The sequence below is a fragment of the Protobothrops mucrosquamatus genome, unplaced genomic scaffold (assembly GCF_001527695.2).
Source record: "Protobothrops mucrosquamatus isolate PMUCROS unplaced genomic scaffold, P.Mucros_1.0 scaffold2172, whole genome shotgun sequence".
NCBI lineage: Eukaryota > Metazoa > Chordata > Lepidosauria > Squamata > Viperidae > Protobothrops > Protobothrops mucrosquamatus.
The window spans coordinates 200021-221069 of NW_015388266.1; the positions used below are offsets into that span (position 1 = coordinate 200021).

General features: G+C 37.4%; 1 protein-coding gene across 2 annotated transcripts in view; it reads left to right on the forward strand.

The window, feature by feature from the left end:
* PLPP1 (phospholipid phosphatase 1) overlaps nucleotides 1–21049 on the forward strand; it is a 77413-nt gene that overhangs the window by 41346 nt on the left and 15018 nt on the right. The window lies entirely within an intron of this gene.

The following is a 21049-nucleotide window of genomic DNA, read 5'->3' on the forward strand; positions in this document are numbered from 1 at the left end:
GATAGTTAGCCAATACATCTGGGTCCAGGGAAGGCTTCTTAAGGAGGGGCCTTACCACCGCCTCCTTTAAGGCTACGGGGAAGACACCCTCCCGTAAAGAAGCGTTTATAATTCCCTGGAGCCAGGCTCGTGTACCCTCCCGGGCCGCCAATACCAGCCAGGAGGGGCACGGATCCAGTAAACATGTGGTTGCATTCAGGTGTTCAGGCTGCTGCCTCTTTTAATATTACATATGATAAGGTGATCATGCTTGATATCATGGGAAGAGGTGGCTTGGCATTCTCCAGCTGTCTAAGATTACAAACGATATAAGCTGGCATTAGTCATGCTGGTTAAGATTTATAGGGGCTAATAGAAGCTACAGGCCAAATTAAGATCAAAGATACAATTTCCATGCAGAAAAACACTACAGAACTCAGAAGTATTATTTGCTTTTTCCCTGTGGTCAATAACTTCACAAGTGCAGTAAGTTGCCAAGGTTAATGCCTCCCCAATCTATTTAAAATTGCTTTTTTATATATCTATAAGTAAATGTGAGTGTCAATTTGGTCTGGGATTTTTTTATGTCTTTAAAGTGTATACTAATATGGGCTGCCTTACTACAATGAGCTTAAAATTCTGCTTTAATGAAAGAGCAATTCTGAGAACTATATATAAATAAACACATCTAATTTTAAATGGCCTTTGTTCGGTCTAAGGAAGGACACATGATATTTTTAAGTGAAAAGAACAAAAATAAGCAAGGAACAAAATGTAAGATATTTTGAAATTATATTATTTACAGTAAAGTTTTCTGGGTGTGCATGCATTCAGGTCTTTAGATAGTTAAGTATAAAAAAACTATGTTATTTAAATAAACACAAATTAAGATTTGAACTGTCAGACCTAAAATTCTTGATACCTTGTTCAATTTTTTTTCTAAAGTCATTTTCTTAGAATGGAGAGAGAAAAAAACGCCTCACCTTTAAGTGCTTTGGTAATCAGAATTGGGAGTTTTGGGAATTATAGTCCAAGATTTCTAGAGGAATCAGATTGCGGAAGACTGTTTTAATCCAGGAGTTACTTTAATTTCTGAGTTCTTTTTTAAAACTCATTGAGAATTATTTCAAGTCTTTTTTACATACTTGGCTTAAACATGGCTGGCTATTGTATCTAATACTAACTATTGATCCAGTAAGTGAATCTCACTAATACCAAATATAGAACTGCATCTACATGGAGGGAAGTACGTAGCAGGGTACCCCAAGTCTCTGTCTTAGACCCAGTACTCTTCAGTATCTTCATCAGAGATTTAGATAAGGGGATAGAAGGGGAACTCATCAAATTTGCAGACGACACCAAGCTGGCAAGTATAGCCAACACTTCAGAAGAAAGGCTCAAGATATAAAAGGATCATGACAGAATTAAACAAAATGAAATTCAGTGGTGAGAAAAGTAAGGTTCTGCTTTTAGGCGGGAAAAACCAAATGCACAGGTATAGAATAATAATAATAGTAATTCTGAGGGGGATTAATAATAGTAACTCTGAGAGGGATCTTTGAGTCCTAGTGGACAATCACTTAAATATGAGCCAGCAGTGTGCTGCAGATGTCAAAATATCCAATGCAGTTCTAGGCTGCATTAACAGAGGGATCGAATCAAGGTCATATGAAGTGTTAATGCCATTTTATAATGCCTTGGTAAGACCACACTTGGAATATTTCATCCAGTTTTAGTCGCTGCGATATAAAAAAGATGTTGAGACTTTAGTAAGAGTGCAGAGAAGAGCAACAAGGATGATTAGGGGACTGAAGGCTAAAATATATGAAGATGGATTGTAGGAATTGGGTATGACCAGTTTAATGAAAAGAAGGACTAGGGGTGACATGTAGTATTCTAATATCTAAGGGGTTGCCACAAAAGCACCTAAGGAGAAATGTCCTGACAGTTAGAACAATTAATCAGTGGAATGACTTGCCTCCAGAAGTTGTAGGTGCTCCAACACTGGAGGTTTTTAAGAAGAGATTGGACAACCATTTGTCTGAAGTGGTTTCCTGCCTGAGCAGGAGGATGGATTAGAAGACCTCCAAGGTCCCTTCCAATTCTGCTATTCTGAAATTAGCCTGTTAGCTGTATTTTAATTTTTTTAGCTCAGGATTCCAATCTGTTCAGAATAGATCCCTGTTAAATTAACCCATGAAAGGTGGAGGAACCGGTGAGGATGTCTAATTAGTGAGAACTTTTCGCTTTGTAGGTAATAACAGAATGCTAAAACGGAAGCTGGGAATGTAACTTTGTAATATATGTCACATACGAATTCAAATATTTTCAGGACTTACAGTAAAATAGCCTCTGTACTGTCAAAGCAAGATAGCATATCTTGCCTTGATGGTGTTCACTTGATTTTACTTGATTAGAGTCAGCATTTTTTTTAAAAAATGTATGTGATAAGACAGAGAAGGGCAATGCTGGCTTAAGTACTGATTTTTGCACTGCTTTAAGAAATTGAATATATTAATAATGCTGTCACAGTTTGTTTATTATTAAATTATCTAGGACAGTTGTTGACAGGTGTTGCATAACTTGGGCAGAAATTGCAAGGCAATTTTCCATACAAAATTCAATTTCCTGGTGCTGTCTGGAAAAGCTAGAGTCATTTGAGAATTCCAAACTTCTTACAAAGGCTAAGCAATTCTGCTGCTTTGGCAGAGCAACAGTGGTCTTGTTGCTGTTGTTACCCAGCTGTCTCTACCGCAAGATTCAAGTCTTATCCTGTTGATGAGCTACAGTAATTGTGATATAAACACTGAAAGCAGAAGACAGCAACCTTTGTCTCAGCTGCTCCTTTGTGAAGGAAAGAGTGCACCTTGGGGTTGCTGTGAGATTTTGTCTGCAGAAATGCAAGCTGTGCCTTATAAGAGTGTGATAAATGCTTTTTTTCTGGTGTCTCCAAGCAAAGTGTTAGGGAAAGTTTTTTAGGCAAGTGTTCTTGGAGTTAAGCTGCAGCCAAGAGGACTTCCTCAATCTTTCTTCAGCAGGCATCTGTATTGGGCAACAATACTGTGCACAGCATTATCTGAAACTGTGTTGATCTTGCAGAGGATTTATATACCAATATACTGTAAATAGAGATTGATTTGCACCACTCTCTGTATTCTGTTGGGCATCAATAGGCAATGGGAACTACAGAGGTTGCTGAACTGCATATTCCAGCATCCCTTATCATCATCTTCCACACTTCCAAAGATGGCAGGAGCTCTGCAGTATCTGGAGGGAAAAAAATTAGGCAGCATGACGACATTGACCAAAAATGACTGAGCGTAGTGAGGAGCATCTCAGAAAACTGGCAATTATTCCTTCTCCTTTAGATTCATTTCAAAGGATGTAAATGAATCGAAACTGGGACCAGAGTAGGTCAAGAGAAGGAAAACATAAGGCATGCCTTGATTAATAAATATAACTTTTTAGTAATTTTATTAAACATTACGATTAAAAANGAATTTCTCTGTTCCATTTCCTGGTATCTCCACATATTTATTGATTTAGTGATGTACATTCAATTCTTTAATAAAAATTTCCAATGTGGATATAAAAATCAGGTAGTAACTGATAGAAGATATCATTTTCCTGTAATTCTACCAAATATCTGCTAGTTTCCATAGACAATTATGCACTAGATTTTATTCAATAGAAAACAACTATATATGTCCATATGATTGACTTTAAATGAGGACTAAATGATTTTTAAAATGTAAAAGTTTTACAGTTCTTTACAAAATGTATCCCAGTGTGCTTCACAAAGTGATTAAAGCAACTACCACAATATTGTAGTGATTGTGACCTTCTATGCAGGCTGTGACTAATATGAACAGTGGCTCCTGGCAATACAGATCATGGGACTAAGCTACAATGCAGAAATCCAGTTGATTATACCACCTTTAAAACAGGTTCAAAAACATTCAGAGGAGAGTTGGCTGTGTACAGCATGCATTGTTTTGATATTATTCTGATTAAGCAAGTAATTACTGTAGTATGAGATAACTTGAGGACTTAAGGAAGAAAACAAGAAATTAACCTAATGATTCATAAAATAATGCTATATATATAATGTTGCACCTAAATAAAATATAATATAGGCATCATTCTATATTGTATAATATAAAATGTACTATAAGGCAGCATTTTATAATATAAAATGGAAATAATATTATGCCAAGGTAGTGGTAGTTCTTAACATTTGTGTGTATAGAGTGTGTTGCTTTTGCAAACAATTGGAAAAAATAATGATTCTTTGTCTGTGGCTGAGCCTTCCCCTCTATGCTGACTACTAGATGCTGTGATATTCATAAAATCACAATTCTGTGTTTAATTACTGAATACAGAAGAAAGAAATATACTGGTTTATTTCTTTGAAGTTTTAGTTCATTGTAGCATGAACATGTAGCATGCTTGACAAAAATAAAACTGGCAAGATACCTTGGTTTTGATGGTTTTACTCATTATCCCTTCTGATGTCCTATTATGACTAAGAATTCATCAATTCTGTCTTGCTGAAAAAATCCTTTGAAGTATGAAGCATTTTGCAAATGAGACTTCAGCTTTTTGAAACAGGTATGGGGATATCTCAGGCTGATACTGTCAGTCTACCCTTTTGAACTTCTGACGTCCAGGCAAACAAAATAGGATTCTCAATGAAACATTGATAATTGCATCCATCATTGCCTTGACTATTTGGGTTCATAAGATATCTGGAGGTATATGCATACTTTTATAAAAATTTATATCTACATAAGATTACTGTATGCTTTATCTTGTTGCTGTAAATAAAATATATGATCAGATATTTTTTTAGCTCTTAAAGCTAAGTTGCACCCTAAAGATTCTCTACCCTCAGTACTTTATAAAGTTCAGCCTAAAGTGAAAAAAAGATGGAATATTGCATGAGGGAAAAGGAGCCTCCCTCAACCGTATGGTTGGGCAGCTTGGAAATGTTGAGGGCTGTAAACAAAGCATCTAGAAATTCCCAGACGTAAGGAATTCTCAGCCAGGTAATTTCAGGGAACACATTAGAAACTGGAATGCTTGCCCACTGGGCTCAGAACCCAAAAAGCCATAAAATTAAAATTTGGTATATTGTACTTCAGTTATTACTGATTTTGAACCTTGCTGTGCTACTTGGGTATGTTCTTGATTGTTTCTCTCCAATGAACTAGTAAACTGGCTTGCATTCAGAAGGATTTCTGCCATACAGCTGAATTGAATCTAGAGACTGCTACACCTTAGATATGTCATTACAAGTATTGTCATCTGGACAAGTACGTGCATGGAAGTGCCTAGCAAAATTAACTTCATTGAAAGTAAAATGAACAAACATAAAATGGGAGCCCCTGGTTTGTCTGGTAAAAAGGTGTTCAGGCTGCTGCCTCTTTTAATATTACATATGATAAGGTGATCATGCTTGATATCATGGGAAGAGGTGGCTTGGCATTCTCCAGCTGTCTAAGATTACAAATGATATAAGCTGGCATTAGTCATGCTGGTTGAGATTTATAGGGGCTAATAGAAGCTACAGGCCAAATTAAGATCAAAGATACAATTTCCATGCAGAAAAACACTACAGAACTCAGAAGTATTATTTGCTTTTTCCCTGTGGTCAATAACTTCACAAGTGCAGTAAGTTGCCAAGGTTAATGCCTCCCCAATCTATTTAAAATTGCTTTTTTATATATAAGTAATATGGGCTGCCTTACTACAATGAGCTTAAAATTCTGCTTTAATGAAAGAGCAATTCTGAGAACTATATATAAATAAACACATCTAATTTTAAATGGCCTTTGTTCGGTCTAAGGAAGGACACATGATATTTTTAAGTGAAAAGAACAAAAATAAGCAAGGAACAAAATGTAAGTTATTTTGAAATTATATTATTTACAGTAATGTTTTCTGGGTGTGCATGCATTCAGGTCTTTAGATAGTTAAGTATAAAAAAAACTATGTTATTTGAATAATCACAAATTAAGATTTGAACTGTCAGACCTAAAATTCTTGATACCTTGTTCAATTTTTTTTCTAAAGTCATTTTCTTAGAATGGAGAGGAAAAAAAATGCCTCACCTTTAAGTGCTTTGGTAATCAGAATTGGGAGTTTTGGGAATTATAGTCCAAGACTTCTAGAGGAATCAGATTGCGGAAGACTGTTTTAATCCAGGAGTTACTTTAATTTCTGAGTTCTTTTTTTAAAACTCATTGAGAATTATTTCAAGTCTTTTTTACATACTTGGCTTAAATATGGCTGACTATTGTATCTAATACTAACTATTGATCCAGTAAGTGAATCTCACTAATACCAACTGTAGTCCTTAATAGAACTGCATCTACATGGAGGGAAGTACGTAGCAGGGTACCCCAAGTCTCTGTCTTTGACCCAGTACTCTTCAATATCTTCATCAGGGATTTAGATAAAGGGATAGAAGAGGAACTCATCAAATTTGCAGATGACACCAAGCTGGCAAGTATAGCCAACACTTCAGAAGTGGCTCAAGATATAAAAGGATCATGACAGACTTAAACAAAATGAAATTCAGTGGTGAGAAAAGTAAGGTTCTGCTTTTAGGCAGGAAAAACCAAATGCACAGGTATAGAATAATAATAATAGTAACTCTGAGAGGGATCAATAATAGTAACTATGAGAGGGATCTTTGAGTCCTAGTGGACAATCACTAAAATATGAGCCAGCAGCGTGCTGCAGATGTCAAAATAGCCAATGCAGTTCTAGGCTGCATTAACAGAGGGATCGAATCAAGGCCATATGAAGTGTTAATGCCATTTTATAATGCCTTGGTAAGACCACACTTGGAATATTTCATCCAGTTTTAGTCGCTGCGATATAAAAAAGATATTGAGACTTTAGTAAGAGTGCAGAGAAGAGCAACAAGGATGATTAGGGGACTGAAGGCTAAAATATATATGAAGACGGATTGTAGGAATTGGGTATGACCAGTTTAATGAAAAGAAGGACTAGGGATGACAAGATAGTAGTATTCTAATATCTAAGAGGTTGCCACAAAAGCACCTAAGGAGAAATTTCCTGACAGTTAGAACAATTAATCAGTGGAATGACTTTCCTCCAGAAGTTGTAGGTGCTCCAACACTGGAGGTTTTTAAGAAGAGATTAGACAACCATTTGTCTGAAGTGGTTTCCTGCCTGAGCAGGAGATTGGATTAGAAGACCTCCAAGGTCCCTTCCAATTCTGCTATTCTGAAATTAGACTGTTAGTTATATTTTAATTTTTTTAGCTCAGGATTCCAATCTGTTCAGAATAGATCCCTGTTAAATTAACCCATGAAAGGTGGAGGAACCGGTGAGGATGTCTAATTAGTGAGAACTTTTCGCTTTGTAGGTAATAACAGAATGCTAAAATGGAAGCTGGGAATGTAACTTTGTAATATATGTCACATACGAATTCAAATATTTTCAGGACTTACAGTAAAATAGCCTCTGTACTGTCAAAGCAAGATAGCATATCTTGCCTTGATGGTGTTCACTTGATTTTACTTGATTAGAGTCAGCATTTTTTAAAAAAATGTATGTGATAAGACAGAGAAGGACAATGCTGGCTTAAGTTAAGTACTGATTTTTGCACTGCTTTAAGAAAATTAATATATTAATAATGCTGTCATAGTTTGTTTATTATTAAATTATCTAGGATAGTTGTTGACAGGTGTTGCATAACTTGGGCAGAAATTGCAAGGCAATTTTCCATACAAAATTCAATTTCCTGGTGCTGTCTGGAAAAGCTAGAGTTATTTGAGAATTCCAAACTTCTTACAAAGGCTAAGCAATTCTGCTGCTTTGGCAGAGCAACAGTGGTCTTGTTGCTGTTGTTACCCAGCTGTCTCTACCACAAGATTCAAGTCTTATCCTGTTGATGAACTACAGTAATTGTGATATAAACACTGCAAGCAGAAGACAGCAACCTTTGTCTCAGCTGCTCCTTTGTGAAGGAAAGAGTGCACCTTAGAGTTGCTGTGAGATTTTGTCTGCAGAAATGCAAGCTGTGCCTTGTTATAAGAGTGTGATAAATGCTTTTTTTCTGGTGTCTCCAAGCAAAGTGTTAGGGAAAGGTTTTTAGGCAAGTGTTCTTGGAGTGAAGCTGCAGCCAAGAGGACTTCCTCAATCTTTCTTCAGCAGGCATCTGTATTGGGCAACAATACTGTGCACAGCATTATCTGAAACTGTGTTGATCTTGCAGAGGATTTATATACCAATATACTGTAAATAGAGATTGATTTGCACCACTCTCTGTATTCTGTTGGGCATCAATAGGCAATGGGAACTACAGAGGTTGCTGAACTGCATATTCCAGCATCCCTTATCATCATCTTCCACACTTCCAAAGATGGCAGGAGCTCTGCAGTATCTGGAGGGAAAAAAATTAGGCAGCATGACAACATTGACCAAAAATGACTGAGCGTAGTGAGGAGCATCTCAGAAAACTGGCAATTATTCCTTCTCCTTTAGATTCATTTCAAAGGATGTAAATGAATCGAAACTGGGACCAGAGTAGGTCAAGAGAAGGAAAACATAAGGCATGCCTTGATTAATAAATATAACTTTTTAGTAATTTTATTAAACATTACGATTAAAAAGATAAAACTAATACAAACTAAAGTAGTGCAGAAAAAGTAGTGCAGAAAAGAAAAAAAATAGAAAAGAAAAAAATAAGAATACAGTAACAAAAAAGAAAAATATATAGAAATGACTTTCCCCCTCATCACAGAAATATAAACAATTTTAATAACTTATCACCTTCTCTTCAAATACCGTACAACAAATGATCTCATCTTCCTATATCCCATCTCTTATTTAGAAACAAATCCTTAATGCCTCGTCATTCAGTCTTAATCAAGAAAAGTCTGTTAAGGTTTACCAGAGATTATGATATATTAATTTGTTATTGTTTGCTGTTTGTATATCCTTTTTAATTATTGAACATCTGGTTTCATTTGTATGTCCAGTGTAGCATCTTTTTCCATGTAATTCTTGTAGCCTCTCATTTTTAAATCCACATTCATCAATTTCAATCTTGCCTAATATAACTTATAAGAAGCAGATACTCAATTAAAATTAACTTTTGGGGCCACTGTTCACCAATATCCTTCAATATGTCCAATGTTAAAGTATTTTGCTGCATTCTGTATTGGTAAGTCAGATTTAAATATTCTTATCCATTAATTGTAGGCTTTAATTCCTTCTGGCTCCCTCTATTGTCCAGCTTTCAAATAATTGTTTGTGTATTTTTTAAGAATTCAAAACAAAAGCATTTTCCCACAGGAAAGATTCGTATAATTAATTTGAAGCTCTTATTCCAAGTCCATCTGGATTCTTAGTCCATTTGTAACTTTCCAAAATCAACAATTTAACCATCTTTTTTATGTTTATTCCAAAATCCCCCAAAGTCCTTAAACTTGTATTTAAAAAACCTCTTTTGCTAGATTGAAAAACCTCTTTCGCTAGACTTTTCTGGTGCTGTAAAATTTGTCAAAACAAAGATTTATATTAGCTGAAAACAGTTAACAAAAATGATTAGAAAATGAAGTATGAAAATCCAGTATCCTTAAAGGTGCTGACTGTGGTCGGTGCTTTTATTAATAAATGGAACTTTGGAAAAATTTGTCCTTCATTCAGCTAACAAAAATACAATGTTTCCTGTGGCACAGCTTTGAGAAGTGATGTTAGCATGCATAGCATTGCACCAATGTAGTGTTTTCACCATATCCTGTGGCTTCTGCTAAAAGTTCTTTGGAAGATGACTCCGATCATTTTATTTGTGCTTTAGAATGAATTTTTTTTTATTACGTGGCTGAGATGGCAATTTTTTTGTCTTCCTGTTAGTGAAAGTTTTGAAAAACACTGGTTTTTTTCCACACACTGGTACTAGTTAGGGGTTTCTTGGCTAGACAAGCAGATGGTCATTGCACAATTGCTTGAAAACTTCAAGAAGAACCGGGCTTTTTACTGTAAACCAGGGGTGTCAAACTCAATTTCATTGAGGGCCGCATCAGCATTGCGGTTGTCCTTGGGGGGGCAGGTAGGTGTGGCCCGGGTGGGCGTGGCCTACTGGGTGGGCATAGCTGGAGTGGGTGTGGCCTACTGGGTGGGCATGGCCAGCTCTACATTGTTCGCGTCAAGGGTGCCTGTGGGAGCCTGGGCAGGAGTGGGACAGATCTGAGGGTCTCTGGCAATAGGGGGTGGGACCAGGGCAAGTGCCAAGGCATGGTCCACTGGAAGAGCCTGCCGAAACCCCTCCCCCGGAGCCCATCAAGCCGGATATGTGAAGTAGGCGAGGGCCATTTGCTGGCCACTTCCAGGCGATGGTGCATTTCTTCATTCCTCACAAAGGGTGACACCTCCCCAGCATGCATCCAGGGGATGGAGCCGATGCGGCAGGGGCTGGTTCTTCACTGTTTTCAGGATGGCTTTGCGGGCCACATGAAACCACGTTGTGGGCCGCATCCGCCCCCCGGGCCTTATGTTTGACATGTCTGCTGTAAACAGTAGCGGACATGATGGTCCTTGCTCTGGTAGAGCAAAATAAAAATGCTCATATAGTTTGCAATATTACGTATCCAAGATAGTGCTGTATCTCTGCTGGCAACATTAGATTTGCATTAGGCTGAAGGAAAGCTCAGAAATTGGCCATCACAATCACAACTGCAATATTACATCTTGTGTTAGTGTAATGTTCTATTTATGGGGTGGGAGCATTCTAGGGTGCACCAGAATAGAGTTTTTAGGGTGTTTTAACACCATTGCTGTACTAATGCTGGATTAGTATAAAGACTAATCCTGATGGAAATATGCAAGAATTGTTCTGTAAGCAAAAGATGCTAACACATGTTTTAAGCCCTATGAAATTAGATAATGTTCAGAAGTGGCTCAATCAAACTTGCTAGGTTCTGTTATTATAGCCAGTCTCAATAAAAGTAGATCTAGTTTTCCTGTGCAGCTTAAAAATATGTGTATATGAAAAAAAAAACTTCATTTTTTCCATATCAAATCACTTGTGCCTGGATATTAGTTATCCAGACCGGCAATGTCTCTGTTTCAGACTGGAATATTTACCTGCAATTGAACCCAAGACTCTTTGCCACAGAGTGTTATGTGCTGCTGCCTCCCTTTCAATTAAAAATATAACTATTTAGAGCCAACTATGTCCATCAGTTAACATTTTCATATGGATTATGATACCTAAAAGGATCCTTCAAGTCAAGAAAGAAGAAAAAAATAACTCACTCTCAGAATATTCATTTTATAAAAAATTTTCTACTTTTATTTTTTAGATTTTTGCTGTGTTGGCTTTAGCAGCAGTTAGAGAGAAGTTTTATAGCAGAAATCATTGCTTGTTTGGCTCACAATTTCAGAATTTGTACTGCCAAGCTTGCCACATCATAGCAAACGCTATGTGATTTGATTTATTTTATCACTTTTTCCATAGAGCAGTGCATAAATCATTGGGACATGGAATTGCCTCAGCTCTTGTACTCACCTTTTGCCATTTCAGTTCACTTTATAGCTTAACATCTCTTATGAAATATTTTCTTCTTGTTTGCTTGTGGTGGATATAAAACAGAAGTTGAAACCCAATCTGCTGAAATAGCTTTATTATTGAAAGGGATGTTAAAGGTAGGAGAATAGGGGACAGTCCTTTAAGTTAGCTTACTTTTCATGTTAGAAAGCTATAAAGATTTATATCTAATAAATCTTGGAAAGGGAAGTGTAAATTCAGAGAAACGTAATATTGGGAGAAGACAAAAGGAAAGAGATTTTTTTTTTAGATGAATGCATGGACTTTGAGTAAGAGGAAAAAACACTCCATATGAAAGGAGGGCTAGGACAATGGGGCTTAAGTGTAAAGTTGGCAAAAGAAGAGATGCTAGGATCTATTCATAGACAAAACAGCAACGTGAGAGAGGAAAGGAGATGGTTTTAAAAATTAGCTCTTCTCTTTAATTCTTAATGCACAGTAATAACTCCAGAGCTGGAGAGGTCAGTGAGATCTATCCATGATAAAATGCAGGAGATTCGTTGTCCTCTCATCCGCTTCAGTCTTTTTCTATTTTCTGATTGCCTGCTGTCCCCTGCCAACACGGGACAGCAGGTCTCTCTTGCTGTCCCCTGTTGCACTCTGGTGCAGGTTCTAGTGTGGTGACCGAGTTTCAGCTCTGGAGCATATGTCGTGTTCACCCTTCTTAATGCAGGGTGTACCCAGTAAAACTGGGAGTCAACATATCTGCGCTGTAAGAGAAGTTCCAGCTCCTCCTGAGCGAAACTGAGTTTACAAGCAAAATGATTTACAACCAGTTGCAACATGACCATGATTTGTGACAGTTTTTGTTGGTTTCTGTCTGTCTGTAACAATGGTTGTAAAATCGTGTTTACTCACTTGTTGCCTTGATTTACAATCACAATGACTTAGAACTGAAATTCCATGCTCCATTGTGGTCGTAAGTCGAGGATTTACTTGTACCATCTTAGCCTTTTAAACAAAAGCAAGAACATTTGAGCATCTTAAAGGCTAAGAAATGTATTGTTGTAAATATACCATTATACTATTCATGATATTAAGGGAACACAGAACATAGAATAACAGAGTTGGAAGGGACCTTGGAGGTGTTCTAGTCCAGGGCTTTTCAACCTTTTCACCCATTGTACCACTTTTAGGATATGGCAATATCCGAGTATCACCAGTCGCCTAGCAAGGTGTCAAAAACTTGATGACCAAAAAAAAAGAAAAAGAAAAAAGAGATAAAGTAAAGTAGTCCTCGACTTACAACAGTTCCCTTAGTGACTGTTCAAAGTTACAATGGCACTGAAAAAAGTGCCCCCCAAGCCACAGCCGAGCAAGACACCTGCCTGCCCACCCGGCGGCGCTCTTCCTCCTGTCCGAGATTTTCATTGTGAGCATTTCTGTTGAGGATTGGCAGCGGGGGTGGGCTGGAGAGTGTTTGGTTTTTATTCCCCCCGTCTGATGGGTGGTTGCAGCAGGTTTGGGTCACTTCACATGACCCTGGGACACTGTGACTGTCATAAATATGAATCAGTTGCCAAGCATCTGAATGTAAATCACAAGACCCTGGAGATGCTGCAACATTCCAGCTGATTGGCACTTCTTCTGGGCTCAGCAGAAGCACCAGGATCAGTGCTGCTTTCCAGCTGATTGGTGCTTCTTCAGGGCTCAGCAGAAGCATCAGGATCAGCGCCAAGCTCCAGCTGGAGCCTGGCGCTGATCCTGGCACTTCCACTGAGCCCTGACAGCCCCGAAGAAGCACCGATCATCTGGAGAGCAGTACTGATCCTGGCACTTCCGCTGAGCCCTGACAGCCCTGCAGCTCCAGCCATCTCTCACTCAGGCTTATGTGGTGCTGCCACCGGTTCAGCTCATTCGCCTCCTCCACTACCACTTCGCTAGGATGGTCACGTACCACCTGCCAGGTGCCAATGTACCACAGGTGGTACCCGTACCACTGGTTGAAAAGCCCTGTTCTAGTCCAACCCCTGCTTGAGCAGGAGACCCTAAACCATTTCAGATAAGTGGTTGTACAATCTCTTCGTAAAAGCCTCCAGTGATGGAGCACCCATAAGCTCTGAAGGCAAGCCATCCACTGGTAATTGTTCTCACCATTTAAAACCTGAGAAAAATGCACCCTTCAGGTATAATTGATCCCAGTTTTGTTAGTATTGGCACACTACATATAGTTTGTGGGCAACTATAACAGTTTATTTCATATTCGTTTTGGATGACATTTGCTTATCTTGTAGTTATTTAACTAAAGGCAGAATAAATATTTTCTAGAATAATTGCCTGTTTATACAAGCATGCATTTACAACTACATAGATGAAGAAAGCACTTCAAAATTCCCCATTTTATATATATATATATGTTCTCCAATTTGTAGTTATTGTAATATGATTATTTTAAGTTTCCAACTGCTGTTTGCTGCCAGAATCACATTGAGATGGGCAGCCATATAGACAGATATAAATAAGTAAATAAATCTTATGTAGAGGATATTTTTGAAGATTAGTCATGTCTTTCAGTGTAACTGTATACTTATTTGTATTCAGGTTTTCAATTTTATTTAAACTGAAAGCTGAGCCTTTCTTTGAATATGTCAATATTGATATTAAAATAACATTTAAATCTAACTTTCTGAAAACATTTTTAAACCTACCTTACTTGACTTATTTCCCCAAATGTATCAAAGGTGTAATTAAAGGAAACAAGTCCTTATTTTAATTAATGCTAGTATCAAGCTCCTTCTTTTAATACTACATGGCTTAGTAGCTTAAAATATTTTAATTTACCTAAAACTAATCTAATAAAAGTCTAATAAAACAAAGACATTTAGAAATCAGAGTAGTAACATTTTGCCTCCAGATCTTCAACATGACATCAGTAGACATTCTCTTCTGGTCTGCAAAACTCCACCATCCATTTTATTTTATTTGTTTTAGATTCTTTTAATTAAGAAAAAAATTGGAGTCTTGTGTATTGTAAAGTATCAGCTTCAAGCATAATTTTTATTTCCAAGGCTGCTTCTATAAGTGCTGAAGTAAAGGCTGAAGTAAAGTGGCCATAGTGTCAATTTCCAATGCATTTGCCATCTAAAAATTGGGACCTGTGTCTTAATGCTTTCCCACATTGAAGCCCTAAAGCAGTGATGGCGAACCTTTTAGAGACTGAGTGCCCAAACTGCAACCCAAATCCCACTTATGTATCGCCGGGTGGGCGTGGCTACGGTGGTCATGGCAGATGGGTGGGTGTGGCCAGGATGGGCATGGCCAGCTCAATGTTGCTCCTGGGGAGGAACACCTGTGGGGGCCGGGCAGCATTAGGGGAGATCCAGGGGGTCTCTGGCAGGTAGGGCGGTGGGCAGGAGGCTCGTCCTGCGGGATGAGGCAAGGCCAGGCGAGGCAGGGCGGGGTGCCATTGTCGCAGGGCAAGGCGAGGCAGGGGCCGGGGTGGCTGCTGCCTGACACCATCAGCCCCCGCACACAGAGGCCAGCGAGCGCATGGATGCTGGGATGCATCTCGCCATGTGGGACCTCAGCGAGTTAGCGGGCGGCTGGTTGAAGAGGACGGTTGCCATCTCTGGGGCATGGCGCGCGTGCCCACAGAGAGAGCTCTGAGTGCTGCCTCTGGCATGCGTGCCATAGGTTTGCCACCACTTCCCTAAAGTTTTGAACCTTTATATGTATAAGATGGTTAGAAATAAAGCCAGCTTAAACCCTTTTCTGGGACTCAATCATTTCTCCATTTTGGTCACAGCGTTGACTTGAGGTGGAGTTGGTAGATGACATCAGGTGTATTTGCCCTTGAGGAAGATTAATGGTTCTGTATTTGTGCTAGGACATCTTGGTTATATAGATCAGCCCTTAATCTATGAAGTATTCTAGGTGAAACTTGTAACTCTTGAGATAAATGACCAGCTTTGATTATTAAATTCCAGAGGAGATGAATTTATAGCTGTGGATGGCAGCCACCCTTAAGAAGTACAATCAGTACTAGAGGCATGCATATATGGAATACACACAACTTAGACTTAAATGTGTTGAAGAACCTGATAAGTAAAGTAAAAGTATCTCTGTATAGTTTATTTAATACAAGCCACCATGTTGAGTTTGCAGATTGTCAATGATTGAAGTTGTAGTCATGACTGAAACCAATTTTCTTGCTCATACATGGTTATAATTGACCATGCAAGTTACTAAGGAAATTCTTGGTCTATATGAACTTGGATTTCAGGATTGGCTATATTAGGATCCCAACTACTTTTTGAACTTGTGAAATGGCTTCTATCAGATTTTATGGACCTGATTTACCCATGTATTGTGCACATGGGAATTTTGGAGAGTTGCATATTGATATACCACAAGTGGAGTTTGCATATATTGGATAGGATACAGTTTCATTGCCTGTAATCGAAGCAGATTCTGTCTTTCTCATCAAACAAACTGTGTAAAGGAGGACTTTCTTACTAAGTTAATACTCTTTGTATTTTGGAAACCCTTTCAAATCCCAGGACACAGATTGAGTTTCACTTGTCTAAAACCCTGAAATTAGATATTCAGAAATTTTAAAATTAGCTGCTTTTCAGGGATCAACAGAAAGCAGGTCCTCGCCCTTCTCAGCTACATAATCAAGAGACTCTCCATAGCAGGGGTTGATTAATCGATTTGACTTCTGTGCATTTGGCGTAACTGAGATGGCACTTGGCAATCAGGCATAAAAACGGAGTTTACAATACTCATCCATCGTGTGACCTTTAACAGCAGCATGTGTCAAAAAACATCTCCAGAGATAGTTCTGTCAGTGGTTTAGCTGGATACATGTGTGTTGGTTTTGACAAGGAAGACAAATGGGTGTGTAGCTGCTAATACTTTGCAGAAGTTTCAGTTTAATAAAGGACTGGCCTGCATCTTAAGGCTTGGTGCATAGAAAATGATTCCTGCAGAAGCAATGATTTGCTTCAGCCTTCCTGAAGCAATTGGAAATGGCACAAATGGAATCCAGTTTTTTAAACTTAGTTGCTTATAGCAGGAAAAATGCAGCTGTTTATTCAGTCTGACCGACCCTTGAAGAGGCTTGTAAAAGAGAAAAGAGATGTCCTCTTTCCCTCTTCCACTATCTCCAATTCTGGAGTGCAGAGAATCCAAATCTGAAAGGGCTTGAAGAGAGCATTAACATCTTTTGGCTCTGAAACCTTTTGCCATCATGCCTCCCTTTAGACTAATCTTAATGTAGATCTTTCCCCCAAAAGTCAAAGTCCAAAATGAACATAAATGAATCACGAAACAGTACAATGATTGTGAAGTTTCCATTTCAAGTGTAGCTCTTGATAGGATCTCTGCTAAAGTGCATGCAAAGCATACTCTTTATTATAAACCTTTTGAGTTAGATATGAGTTATTCTTACTGTTAGGGGTGGGGGATGTGATCATAATTAGCAAGTTCAGAAAATTATTGAGAAAATTTGTTTTTGCAGTTCATCAGTCCCCTGGCAGTCATCTCCAAAAAGCTTCTTAATGTTATTGATGGAAGAATTTGAAGGAAAAATCATACTTCAAGGAAAATAATGGGTGAAAGTATTTGTTAAAAATTATTTTACAAGCAAGTACTTTGTTCTGTGTTGTCAGGAAATAGGAAATCCTCTTGAACATCCGCAAGAAGAGTAGATGCTGAAACCAAACTGTTCTAAAATATTGTGCTTGAGTACTGGAATATTAAGTTTCAACCATCAGTGTAACTTCATTGATGCATTGAATGTTTTTCTGTCTTTATGAAATACTCTATTGTTGAAAATACCATCTGCTATATTTACTTATTTTGGACCTGAGGGTGTAGTAAATGATGAGAGAGTATAATGTGGATGCAAAAGATGGTTTCAAGTATGCAATTGTTATCAGATTGAAAACATGTCCTCATCTTAACACATCATATCTTGAAATGTCAGTTTTAGGAGTGTTTTCGTGTTGGTGAGGTTGTGTTTTGCAATATGGTTTGTTCTAATGTTTATACACTGAATATGCTGTTTGATGTTTTCTAAAATAGTGACTTGTTAAAGGACGTGATAACTCTGAAAATCTGATGATTTTATCTTATCCTCTTAGCATTCATATTTCATTTAAAAGAGAGTTGCATACTGGATGGAATCAACCTCTTCATATTGTTTTAGAAGTTGTGGCAATTTTGGTATATTGCAAAACTAAACATAGGTTGCCTCAAAAAGGACATGCTGCATAATGTAAAGATGCAATAAATCTTGCACTTCCCAACTTGATGCCTTTCAGAGAGTTTGGGATTACAATTCCCAGAATTCCCAACCAGCATAGTTGATGGATATGCTGCCTGAAAATGAAGAAATTATTGTCCAATAAAACACAGAGGATCCCAAATTGAGGAGGTGGTTATTAATAGCCCTCTGCTACATTAATTTGTCTGATCCATTTTTAAACATGTTTAAAGTAGTGGTCATTAACAAAAGTTGTGGCAACAGCTCTAAAAATTAATGCTTACATAAATATTTATCTACTTTCAATCAATGTATTGATGTTATGAAAGTAAGAGAAAGGATGGAAGATTGTTGTACAATTTTATTACATGCTTTTGTAAATATTTTATTAATTTCAAGTTTTACAATCATAAGTACTTAATAAACAACTCGGTGTCTGGGTTCCTTTATCATTCAGTGGTATATATTAACTTTCACTCAAAAGCAAATGCTACACCATCCAGTATTTCTCTGATCCTCTCTTCTTCCAATAATAATCATTTTTCCCCACTATACAAGTATAATTCTTACCGCTATTAATACTATACAATTAAATATAAACATCTTCATCACATGTTTCTAATGTTATACATAGTGTCAGTAATATCAGTTTATACAGTAATATCTTCTCTAAACAAAACATATCTCAAATGTATTTGCAATCAGAGTTCCCTTATTCAATCCGTATCCTGTTTTTCTTCTCTTTTTTTTCAATTTTAATTTCCCATCAATCTTCAAAATAACTTTATCAATTATGTTTTTTCTCATAATTAATTACATTTGGGTAACTGAAAGCTTCCCTTATACCGACCCTCTTAGTATTTTCATATTTCCCATCTTATAGAAAATTATGTTATCCTAGATACAGATCACATCCTTCTATTTTATAATGGTCCTTTTATTTCTAACAATTGTCTATTCTTTTAATCATATTCAAACATCCATTAGATGGTATAATATCTCATCAATTAGTCAGGACATCTATTTATTACATGCTATAGAGCTTGTTATAGCTTACTATTGAGTTAACTTACATTGTATCATATTTATATCAAGAAGTTGAATATGCCAAATACTTGATTCTGGGTGCTGCTTCCTACTGGGTTACACTATCCCTGATGCCTGGATGCAAGTGAGAATTATGCAGATGTTTCCCAGAAGGTAATAGCAAATGCTTAAGCCTCCAAAAAATGTGTGAGCTTTTACTTTTCTTACAATCTTGACTACTTACTGTAGATACTGTACATAAACGTTGTGGTTCAATTCAGATCTCATATGACTTCATTTGCTCAGTAATATGCTGAGAGTCAGCAGTTCTCAGGTTAAAGATGTCACTTATGTCAATAATCAACAACTGCCCCACTTCAGCAACTATGAAACACAGAGTTTCTTGAAATGTGGGATGGTGAGAAGAAGAGGCAACAGATTTAAACTGCTGTGGGGATCTGGAAGCTGCATCCTCATGCTTGGGGAGGGGGCAATTAGTTGTTTATAAATTCTGTTTATAAGCTGTTATTTGTGAATGCTTTCCTTTCTTGTTTTTCAGAACATTTTCAGCATCATCTTGATTTAGCATTATCAGAGGGACACATTTTAAAAATCAGTTCTAATTTTTTAAAAAATTTGAATTGGACAAACTTGGAATTTAAAAACTTAGCTATTATATGGGAACAGTTGTCAGAGATATAATTAGCCTAGCTTCTCAAAATTATACACTTGAGCAAACATGGAGGTTTTGCTACATGGTTCTTTATTTGCCTCATATTCTCTTGCAACTTAAAACACCCCAGTCCCTTTTCCCTTTAAGATCCTTCATTCTACTCAGGGTGCCACCTTGAGTTAACTTTTAGTGATATAAAATATGATTTTGCAATATGAGCTAAAATGGTTAACATAATTTGGTGGCATTCATGATTAGAATACGAACTGATTTTTTCCCCTAATACAGAACATGCCACATCAGTATCCAAATTGTATTGATAGCTTTGTGAAAGGTCTTACAATAGTACCTTCTTCAGACAAGGATGAATTTTGTGCAACTACGTAGAAGAATTGTTCAAAGCATGTTTAAAAAGAATTACAAATCTAACTTCTCGCTATGTTGATAGTGTTTTCCATGAGATATATGCCATGTATGTTTTGTGATGAAAAAAACATCTCTTCTAGATTGTTTCTCTCTTGATGAACCTAGAAAGAGCTCTGGTGCCAGGTATCTTTAGGTTAGTAGCTCCTTCATATTTTTAAATAGCTTATTTGGGAAAGAAGTGTTAACATTAGCCTTAATGGCCAGAGTGAGAAGTCAAAATAAAATGTATACTCTAGCTTTGTATTCTCTGACTTTTTGAAATAAACCTTTCTAGAAGAAAGATATGCAAGGGCAGTTGAAACAATAACATCCTAAAAGCACTTGACACTTGATGTATGATCTGAGACTTGATGTATGATCTGCTATTGGGATGATTTAAATAATTTAACAACATGATGAGAGAGGAAGATGAAATATAACTAAATAAAGGTTTGGGTTTCCAGAAATGGACACTTTCTCATTGTGGTTTGCTTATTTACCAACTAGGGCTGGAGGGACAAAGACTGAAGGACATTGTCTGTAGAAATGCTGCAAGAGTTTGGAAAATAAATGGCTGGCAGGAGGGACAAAATGTTCTGCTCTGAGGCTGCCTTTGGAAAAAAAGAGTTGTAGAGGAACATTTAGCAGTATCTCTATTGTGTCTCTGTTTAAAATATTAAAATTATGGCAGGCAGTGGCTGAGAGAAGAAAAACAAATACAGCTGGGGAACTGATAAGCTATAAAGGACAGGTATTTCCAGCTGGAATTAGAATACCATTAATAAGTTTCTCTGAAGTTCTCTAGGAGAGACATGATCTGTGTCTGGAAACATGAAAGTATAGCTAATATACTATGGTGCATTCTGATGTTGAAAGGTCAGGCTATATTGGCTGTGTCTTTTGGCAACGCTGCATCCAAGAATAGAAGACTAATTGTAATAGTCTGAAATCCTTGGCATGAATGTGTTTAGGCACACTGTTTGCTCTTCTCTCACTCTCATCCTTTCCATCCATATATGGAGATAATACCGTCTAGTTCTGCAAGGTTATGATCACCCCTTGCATCAAGGCTAGGAATCAAAGCTTGTGAGAACCCCAAAAGCCAACTGAGCACCCAACGCTATAAAATCCAAAACTGGGTAATCCTATATCTCCAAACTGTTCACAGTTA